At 46.5% G+C, this 10,534-nt stretch overlaps 1 long non-coding RNA gene across 1 annotated transcript in view; it reads left to right on the top strand.

Moving 5' to 3' along the window:
* The first annotated feature begins 395 nt into the window (after positions 1-395).
* The window catches only part of LOC138580815 (uncharacterized), a 146,932-nt gene continuing 136,793 nt past the window's right edge, over positions 396-10,534 (top strand). The window contains exon 1 of the long non-coding RNA XR_011304350.1: positions 396-912. This is a non-coding gene — a long non-coding RNA (uncharacterized lncRNA). The remainder of the gene's footprint in view (positions 913-10,534) is intronic.

The following is a 10,534-nucleotide window of genomic DNA, read 5'->3' as shown; positions in this document are numbered from 1 at the left end:
TATGGAATGTGGGTTATGGTTCTTGGATTGGAAGGGGAACTCTTGTAAACATAGTGCTGAGCTCTGGGACTCCTCGGGGTGTACTTCCGAGCGTCTGGGGACCTACTGGTAGCATGGGAATGGCCTGATGTTATGAAGAAGCAGGGGTCGAGCTCCAGGAGCTTCTCGCTGAGGCCACCCTCCTCCCCGATGGTTCTAGAATGCCTGTCTGTGACATCACTGCTGTCTGCCAGGGCTCAAATGGTTACTGAGAGAGGGATGCCCAGGTGAGTCACACAGAGAAAGCACGCGTTTTGTGTTCAGAGTCTAAGTGCCTCTTTCTGGTCCTCCTTCGGCCCACTCCCTGGCCTCCCTCCCCATTCCCTACCCTCTCACCACCTCCTGCGACACCCGTCTCTAACCATTCCATCTTACATCCCTGTTTCTATCTTTGCTCTCACGGACATCACCCTGAACACATCGTCTATCCCCCTGTCTCCTCCTCCTCCTCCGCTATGATCCCTCCTCTCTGCCACCTACTTCACTGTCTTTTCTGTTTCCCTCTCGTGGATCGCATTCCCCCTCCCTGGCCACACGCTTATTGCTTTCCTTGTCACGTGACGTTATCGCTCCCTTTCTTTCTCTCTCTCTCTCTTTCTTGCTCTCTCCCCTCACAAACGCTTTCTGACCTAATTGCCACTGCCACCTTGTATGACGCACTGACTTTTCTTAATCTCTTGCACCTCTCACGTTCTCTCTCTCACACTTTTCCCGCTCCCCCAGTATGGCCGCTCTCCTTCTGCCTAAGGTCTGTTCCTCATTCCCGCTTACCTCTCCCCTTCTTCCTCAGCCGAGTGAGTTCCCACATCTCCCCTCAATCGTTGCAGCTGAGAACACTGCTGTTGCTTCTGCTGTGGCTGCCGCCGCCTTGGGGTGAGTGCGTTCTGTTTATCCATCTGGGGCGGCATTAGAAACAGGGAGATAAGATAATATATATATCAATAAATAAATAAATACATTATCACATCAAGACCACTCTTCATCGCAAGTGCAGGCTAGTGCCCCTGAAAGCATGCTAGAGACCGTGAAATGGCAGCTATGGCAGGCCAGTCCCTGAGGACCAGAGAAGAGCCAGACACGTGTAAGGTCCATTCCTCTGAAAGTACAGTAGGCCTGGGAGTGGGAAGAGTCACTCCCTGCTGAAAATGTAACATGACTTGCTAAGCGTTTCAAAAAAGGTAGCAGGCGCTCCTCTCCAGAAAGAACACAGCATGATAACCGGTTCTGAGATGAGAGTTTGCAGCACACGCTTTTTGCTTACTGTACCTTTCACAGATGGGAAATAACCATTTGCATACCAGTCTTTGTCCCGCCCACATGGGCAGTCCAGCACCGAAATGCTATGGCAATTCCTCTCTGAACAAGAGTACCGACAGCAACCCCATACACGTATTTCAGCCTTGTTGGGCCTCATCAGTGAGGTGAAGCTGTCTTTCAGTGGCAATGACCTATGCCAATACCTTCTGGGACCCTCTTTGAGGTACAGAGTAGGCTGCAAAAACATCTTCCATATGGGGCTCTGCCCCCCAGGATAATGGAAGCTGGCAAAGGTTGCGGAACCAAAAATCACACCACCACCTAGCATCTGTGAAGTGATCTGACGTCTGACTCCTATTGACGTTCAGTATAGTGCACGTGTATCCTCCAGAGTGCAAATGAAACTATGGATCTCGATACCCCAGGGAGCATACACAGTACACCGAATCCATAGGGAAGGATCCGGGAGAGGGGGACAGGCTTCTCAGATTTCCTAAAATCAGGGCTCTGAGACTTGCGACTCTACAGATGTTTTAGACTTCAACCAGGGACGACTTTGGGCTGTTCAAGCTCTTCTGTTGAAATGGGCCCAAGTCTCAGCCTCTCCCCCCTCAAAAAGCCCTGCTGCCCTCCCAACCGCAAACAGCTACCCCTTGTTGGTAGTCTTTTGACTCGGCGACATACTCCTTTAATTCAGGATATTAACGGCACGCTTTGCAGCGCACACGTTGCAGTCGCCCTTTGCCGGTGGCCTCTGGCCGTCACCACCATCCGGCATCTTAAAGTATCTCGCAGCGGCTTTTTGTCACCGTACTGTCAAAGAGCGATTAATGGCTTTTCAGCAGACATATTGAAGCTCGTTTTGGAAGACCCCATAGCGTAAATCGAAGTTATGCCCGTCTTAACGCCTCTATTCACGCTATAGGGAATTTTAATTGTTTTTGAAGGTGGATTGTGGGGGCGTAACAGGAGTTACATTTTCCCCCTTAGTTTGCCCCTCTGCATTCAAAAACTGTCATGCCAGCATGAGATTTTCATGCTGACGTGAAACCAATGATTCCCTTTGGAAACCGCCTGCTTTTTCCAACAGGAAATGGTAAGCAGTTTCATTGTAAACACTACCTTCATGCTCACTGCTTACCATGCGCGCCTAGTAAGCAGTATTCACAATGTACATTTAACGCTGTCCGACATGCTAAAATGTCGGACAGAGTTTAATTGCAAGCATGGCAAGTGGTGCTCACAACTAATTGCAGCTTTTACTTCATTTAGACTGTGGAGTGCAAATGTGAAGGGCAAAAGGTGGCGTACACGCTAGCATGCTGCCTTTTGCCCTTTACATTTGCACCACGCAGTACAAATGATGAACATTTGGTAGCGGGGACCTGGCTAGACCTCAGTGGAAATGTACCAGGTTCATGCTGTTAAATTATGACTAGGACCAAAATGAACTTCGTGGCTCCTTTTTTTTAACTTCATTTTTATTTAAGCACCCCATAGGTACCTCTGACTGTTTTCACCAGCTGTAGTCAAGGGGGCCCCCAAACATCATGTTGACATGGCCCTCTGCCCAGTCCTGAAACATCTTCAGCCGGCCCTTACTACAATCCCCATAAACTCTCACCAATGATGGTGCTGGCTAGGGCTGATGGGATTAGTAGTCCAAAACATCTGGAGAGGCAAAGGTTTCAGACTCTGGCCCTAAACGTAGAGTGCTCCTCTGCCTGCTTCAAGGATCCTGGCACTTTTCTTCACAGACCAGTCACTTGGACTGGAAGTGAGACTTCAGCAGAGTTTGTTTCCCTGAGCTTGGATGCTCAGAAAAGCTTCTCACTATAAAATCTCCAGATACTGGCACTGGTCACCCAAACGATGGACAGGACAAGGGAAGTGGTGAAAGGCCACAACCCCAGAGAACCCACAAGTGAGAAGTCCAGTATTGGTACGGTGGGGGCTTAGTGGAACATGATGAGAACATACAAATCGAAAATAGCCCATTGCGGAGCCTTAGCAGAGCTCCCAATCACTGTCCTACCCCCAGTCCAGTAATAAAGTGGGGTTAACAGCGTCAAAGACAGCCAACGTGTCCATCAGAACCAGGACTACTGGCTACTCATTGCCCCTCTCATCCCCATGCACACAACATCTCCTCCAACACTATCCTATTGGTAAAGAGGGACCTTGTGCAGCAGTCTGAGATGCCAGAATGGAAATAGCCACGCCCTGAAGGCAATTACATATAATGCATGCGTTTACCATAGCACTAGAGTACAGTAAACCACAGAGATTGTCAACGTGATTTACATTTGCTTGTTTGCTTCAGCAAACACTTCATATTATAATTAGCTGTATGCCGATCAAACACATGTATTGTCTCTCTCTTTCTTTTTCTTTTTCTCCACTACCTCTCCTTTTCTCTTCCTCGCTGTGTTTTTGGAGTCATTTGTGGGCTGGGATGGGAGCCTCACTGACTGTTGGAAAGGAGGGGCTGAGAGAGGAAACCGGAACTGTAGGGGCACATGTTGGCAAAATGAGTAATTTGGCGTCAGAAAGCCGTTACGTTTACACGGAAACTGCTCCCCGCCGCCAGATTTTTGTTATTTGCACTGCAGCGTGCAAATGTAAAGGGACAAGGGTGGCGTACAAGTGTGTACGCCAACTTTTGCCCCTCACATTTGCACTCCACAGTGCAAAGTGAGTAAACGCTGCCTGGCATGCTGGCATACCAGGCAGCGTTTACTCTTGTTTGTGAAAAGCAGCGCTCACAATTGAAATGAAACCCTCCTCGAGATGCGAGCATGTCGGGTAGGGTTTCATTTCAACTGGGAACACTGCTTACCATGCAGGCATTTTAAGTAGTGTTCTGAATCCCAAATGAAAATAACCGGTTTAATTGTAATTGTACACGCTCCCTTCCCTGCTGGCGTGGCAGAGAGCGTGTACAATGGATCTCTATGGGGTCCGCCTGCTTTATGCTCCGGCATAAAGCTGGCAGATTCCTTAGAGATCACCAGCATCTGTGCCGGCATGAAAATCCTTGCCGCCGCAAATGCTGGAGCATTTGCATGGTGCAGAGGTGGAGGTGGAAAAAAGCAAGTTGCGTTCCGCCCCTCCTCTCTGCCATACAAATGTTTGAATATGAGTCATAATAATAAATAAATGAATCCGTAAAGGCTTTTACGCCATTCATTTACGCTACGTGCTCATGGAATATGAGCTCCTATATGTATAGTGACCAGATTTTCACTATCAAAAGTTGGGACAGACCACCAACATAACAACATTTCCAGTAGTGCTGCTGATGCTGGGGTCGGACAAATGATGTTCTTTAGCTTGTCATGTTATACGGCTTTCCCTCCCTCACTCTGGCTGCCCGCCTTGGGCCCTCTTCCTTTGCCTTCCTGTGAGGCAAAAAACCTTGGTATCACCTACGGCTCCACTCTCTCTTTCTCCTCACAACTCAGACGTTGCCAAAAATTTCCACTGCACCTCCTCAAAGGGACTCTTCCCTTTCTCACTTCCCCCCAGAAGCTCACTGTCTCCAGAGCCCTGGTTCTCTCTAGGCTGGACTACTGCAACAGCCTCTTTCTCAATCTTCCTACTTCAACTCATCCAGAACAGGACTGCAAGACGTATCCTTGGCTTCAAGCCCAGTGGACCATATCTCTTCAGCCCTGAATTCTATCCACTGGCTCCCGGTGGCTGCAAGGATCAAGTTCAAGACCCTTTGCATTGTCCACAAGGCTTTCTGGGGCTGGGGCCTCACTACATCCAACGCTCTCTTCCAAAATACCTTCCTTCTCAAACCCTTTGCTTTGCTACCTCCAACTCTCTATGGGTTAGACGCTTCTCCAGGCAGAGAATGCGGGGGGGGGGGGGGTAGTTCTCTCTCCTCTGCAGGCGCCTTCCTCTGGAATGGCCTCCCTGCCCCTCTCAAACTTGAGCCGGACCAACTGAAGTTCTGGAAGCAGCTCAAAACGTTCCTCTTCTCCTCTGTTTTCTCTCTCTCCCTTCCCTGCTGACATACCTGTCTGCTATACCGACTGGTTGCTTGGCTACCCTCAGAGTCTCACTGGGTACCAGGCTCTTTCTTGATCAGTCACCCTTGCACTGCCTCTGGGCCTATCACGCACTTAGGGGCTGTAACTGTAACCCTACAGTCCCTTGTTTCCTTGCACCACCCAGAGCCGCGCTGCCCTGGCTTCACTTACTCTGAGCATTGCTGCCCTGTTTCTCCTCCCCTCTTCCTTGAACCTCCCCCTTTCCCCTTGCACTTCTCGTTCTTGTACTTGCATGATATGAATGTTACAAGGCCTAGTAAGATCGTTTGTCTTGTCCTCTCTCTGTTCCCTCCCTTGGCTTGTCGCGCCTAGAAACACTTGTGTACAGGCGCATTATAAATGACTTACCATATCATATATCTTTGGCAAAGTGATTTCAAAACTTGGAATGCCAACCTAGGACAACTGAATCCGAAATACTATTTGTCCAACTGCATGTGATGCCATTAAAGAGTAATTCTGCCCTGATATTTGGGGAACTGTGTAGGCAAACAGCTACTTGCAGCAGTGATCCGAAGTGTTAGTTCTTACCCGGGCTCCATGTGGGCGAATGGGAGTTTCTGCAGACCCTCTGTAATTTATCCTCACTTTCTCCCTTCCAACCGTAACGCATTGCTTGATCCCTGTTTTCTAGAGCCAGACTAACCATTGATGACAGCAGTGTGACCAGAGGAAAAACACAGCTATCTGGAAAGGGTGGGGTGCTGTTTATTTATGATTAAACAGAGAATGAGGGTTAGAGCGACAGGGGTATCCGCTGGCCTGGTGTCTGAATACATACAAGAATGGATGCATTCTGCAGGACTTCCACAATCACACTAATGGCACACCTTTCATACGGAGAGGTGAAGGCAAGTGAGTGGGCTCTATGGAAGGCCCTAGGGTTCGGACAGCCCTTCTAATACTCCATTTAATACTGCATTCAATTTGTTCTATTTTTGTCAATTATTAGTGCTTGTGCATACTGTAACAAAGTCTCGGGTTCAGCAACACTACCAACCAATCAGTGGCTAGCACGAAAAATTAAACATTGCCTTGGTACTCACAGAAGAAGCAGATCATTGGTTTTAAACTGAGCCCGCCCGACCCTTCCAAAGCAGGAAGGACATTGAGAGATTTTTTTTTTTCAAACTTTCCAATGTTCATTTCTGATCGCTTGTCGTATATATTGTAATTATAAGAATGGTACACTTTTCTTACTGAACAAAACCTAAAATAATCATAACAATTATTTCCAACTGCACTCTTTTCAAATAACTCTTCTAGTAGCAGAAAGTGGAAGAGTGCAAAAAGCACCAATGAGGGTTCCGAGCTGCTGTATATCGTTTAACCACTAATTACAGAATGTTTACAAAATGCACAGAAGGCTTTGTCTTCATTTAATTTTTCAAAAGACTCTCCTAACATTAAACGTGTTTCTAACCATGAACTATATATACTTATTCTGACAGCCACAGTATTTGGCTTTGAAGATAAAAATGTTATGACACTGGCCACTCTTTTGAGTTCAGATGTTTTCAGAAGAGATGTCACTGAGAGTTGAAGATGGGTCTCAGAGTAAGGATTTCTGTGCATATGGGCATGTGCCCAGTCCACAACACGCAGAAACACGTAGACAATTATATGAGCCCCGGTCATTGCCCACCTAGACAGTGCCAATGTTCTACTTACTCGCAGGCATTCCAAAAGAAAAAAGAAATGCATTGGATGGACATTTTTTTAGATGGAATAATTTCGAAGGAGTGGCATTGGATGCAATGGTTTTGGATGAAATGACCATAAACCGTTAATTGCACATCCTTACTGTTCATGGCCTGTAAGAATGTCATTGTATTTTCCCTTGTTCCCTCCCTTGCCTTGAAGCACTTTGAAACACATTATGTATAGGCGCTATATAAATAATCTATCATATCAATCTTTCATATCATATCACATGCCTCAGCCCCTCTGGAAGCTGTTCAGCATGCTGCAGCACACCTCATCACACGGCCAAGAAAATTAATCCAGATCACCCCCATTCTGAGGGAGTTTCACTGTCTACACCTTCAAGCATGCATCATATTTGAGACTGCCAGAATCACCTACAAAGTACTCACAAGCAAAGCACCTTTCCCTGTACTTGCGCAATCAGAATGACACAAGGCTTAGTAAGGTCGTTGTTTTGCCCTCCCTTGTTTCCCCCTCCTTGTCTTGTTGCGCCTAGAAACACTTGTGTACAGGCGCGTATTAAATGCCACATCATATCATACTTGCCCGCAAAACCCACCATCTCCAGTGGCTAGTGGACACCAGAAGCCGCATCACAAGACTGGAAACAAAGAACTGAAAGAGGAAACACATAGAACACAGGCCTTTTACTGCGATGAACCATGTCTCTGGAAAATGAATTTCACAGAATTTGCTGGCCACACAGACCCCTGTGAGTATCTAGTTTGAAATCGTGCTAATGATCTCTTGCCCTCGGAACACCTCTGGGGGAAAGGGGAATGGGACAAAAGAACTAATCAGAAACATTTAGCAACATAAGCGATCTACAGATGTAAAACAAGATCAGCTACTGCTTGACTCCACTGTGCTTCCCCAAAACTCGTGCCTTTTTCTGCCCAGGGTGTATCATCATCAACTGAACATATCCACCCAGAGCACTGATGTAGAAATTGGGTTTGGCTCCTACCTGGAAGCTGGCTTGTCTCTGGAATAGCTACTCAGTAAGAAGAGTTGCTTTCAAAACAATATATTTTTTGTATCACTTCTTCTTGAGGTTGAGTTGCATACACTGCTTTCTAGTCCTCTGAATGACTAAACTACAGATTTCTACACTGGCTACCTGCCTCTAAATGTCCCTAAATCGGTTCTCCTATTTTTAAATACTGAAGTGTCATTCAGCTTTTTAAAATTGCTTCTGCTATGTACAGTTCTGTAGGTGCTTTGAACGTCTTCCCAACTGTATTGCCTCCACAGTTTGTGCTGCAGTTGACAGTGCTCCTTCACACTTGCTGTGCAGCTGGATCTTCTGGAAATCTCTCTGGACGCTGCTCCTGTGAGACACCTTTGTTCACCCCGAGACAATGAAGCAGTGTCCTCCTCAGGGATAACGTGAAAGAAATCTTAGTCGGATGGTGCGTATAGTTTCAGTCACTTCCCATCGCTCTGAGCCTGGGAGTTTGCTAAGTGCTCTCGTAATGCTTAGGTGAAGTAGGGCCACACTACTAGCTTTCACAGAGCCTTCAGCTAACTGGGGAAAAGTCTCGTGCAGTTTCACTGTGGACATTATTCAGAATTTAGAGGGGGCTGCCACATTGTCCTACACTGCACTCCCACCATTACTTCTCCAACAAGTATTCCCCAGACGACAAATCCTTTTATAGCAGAGGCCCATGCTGAAGACCTGTTTTTATAAGTGCAGTGCAGGAACCTGCTATCTGGGCTGATAGATGATGAAAGACAGTGGTAAAATGCGCCCTGCATTCCACATTTCCCTGCTGCTTCAAGCTAATTACCTTCTTTCTGGTTTTCTCCTCAGTTTTCGAATATGAGGATGGTCTGTTTTCCTGAATGGCAATTTATTAAAGAAGACAACCTAAAGCTCATGTTTAACAAAACATCAGGCCTCCCCACCCTTCCCAAGTACTACACCTCTTTTAACATTCCTGTCAGCAACTAGCCTTATCTGAGGTGTCCTACGTGGAGCATTGTGATGCATAAGCATGAGATCCATCCTCACATAAATGCAACTTGTGCTTCCTGCTTTCTACTTTACCCCAGAAGTGAAAGTCCACCATCTTGCTTTGGGCTTCTTTGGTAGTGAATGAAGGCTGAAATGTTGGGCCCATGTTCATGGAATTCAAGAGAGTCACTTCTGGCTCTGATCCTGTGGCCCATCGCCTCTACGGCTGCCATAAGGACCATCCTCTGCAGGTGGGCACTAACAGTATGCCCCCCCATTCGCCATCCACTCGGCTTCCAGGGATGCAATCTATGAAACCTCTGGACCAAAGCAATAGCATGTATTTGATGATCTGATTCCCAGGTGTGCTCACAATACACCAAGCATTGCAGTGTCTCCCGACAATAGTGGGAATCATAGATATGGGTGACCTCATAATTGGGTACACCATCTCTGAGCACAAGGGATGGAGGTGGCTTCTGACATCCTGGGAATCAGACTGGAGACTACTGCTATGAATCACGGGATGCATATGGTGCCATGCAGCTGGTAATTTTAGCTGGAATGCTATCCGTTTGATCTTGCGCATGATGTAAAAGGGCCAACTTACTTAAGCAAAAGTCTAAAAGGTACCAGATTTTCATGCAAGTGTCATAACGATAACCAGACACAATACCCAACTGTGAAGTCTGGATTTTCTCCGTGCTTACCGGTCACCATACATCTTTTCATTGTCCTATGCTCTCTTCAGGGCTTCATAGGCTGTCTTTTTATTTCTTTTTAATTCTAAATGGAGGGAATCGAGTGAGGGTATTTATGTCTTCTCAATGGATGCTGTTGAGAAAGCCCTATGGTGAATTCCGTAGGAACAAAATCCAGGACGAGACCATTAACAAAGAGGTTTGTAATGTTGTACGAAAATTAGGCTGGCAGTAATATGTGTACCCAGTTATCTTGAGTTGCGAGAGAAAAACAAATACTCGTTTTAAAATGTGCTTGATTCTTTCCATCTGGCTGTTTCATTGCGGGTAGAATCCTCAGGGAAGGACTCAATGGAGGACCAAGAATTTACACAAGAGGTTCCAGAATTTGGACATGTATTGAGGTCCACGATCATATATGATGGCAGAGGGCTTTCCATGTAGGCGAAATAGGTCCTACAAAAAGATCTAAGCTATCTCTTGCACTGTGGAAATCTTCATAAGGGAATCCACATTGTTCTCGAGTGGGTGACAGACCATCAATAAAGTACATATAAAGGATTTCCTAAGGAGCATATTGCGATGGTGGCTGAAACAAATTTCCGCATTAATGTGTTTTGGGGGTTTTGGCTGGCATGCGTTCTACGCAGGTGGACATATTGTCATTGACCTCTTTATACAAGATAGGTCACCCTAGATGCATTTCTTTGGTCTTGCTGGTGATCTTGATGCCCAATTTCCTGCTCACAAGCAGTCCTGACTTACTCGAAAGACTCAATTCTGTAGGGAATGTGTAGGAATGAAAAGTC

This window comes from Ambystoma mexicanum, chromosome 3p (assembly GCF_040938575.1).
Source record: "Ambystoma mexicanum isolate Mex_15411 chromosome 3p, UKY_AmexF1_1, whole genome shotgun sequence".
Taxonomy (NCBI): domain Eukaryota; kingdom Metazoa; phylum Chordata; class Amphibia; order Caudata; family Ambystomatidae; genus Ambystoma; species Ambystoma mexicanum.
This window is presented reverse-complemented; position numbering and strand designations above follow the sequence as displayed.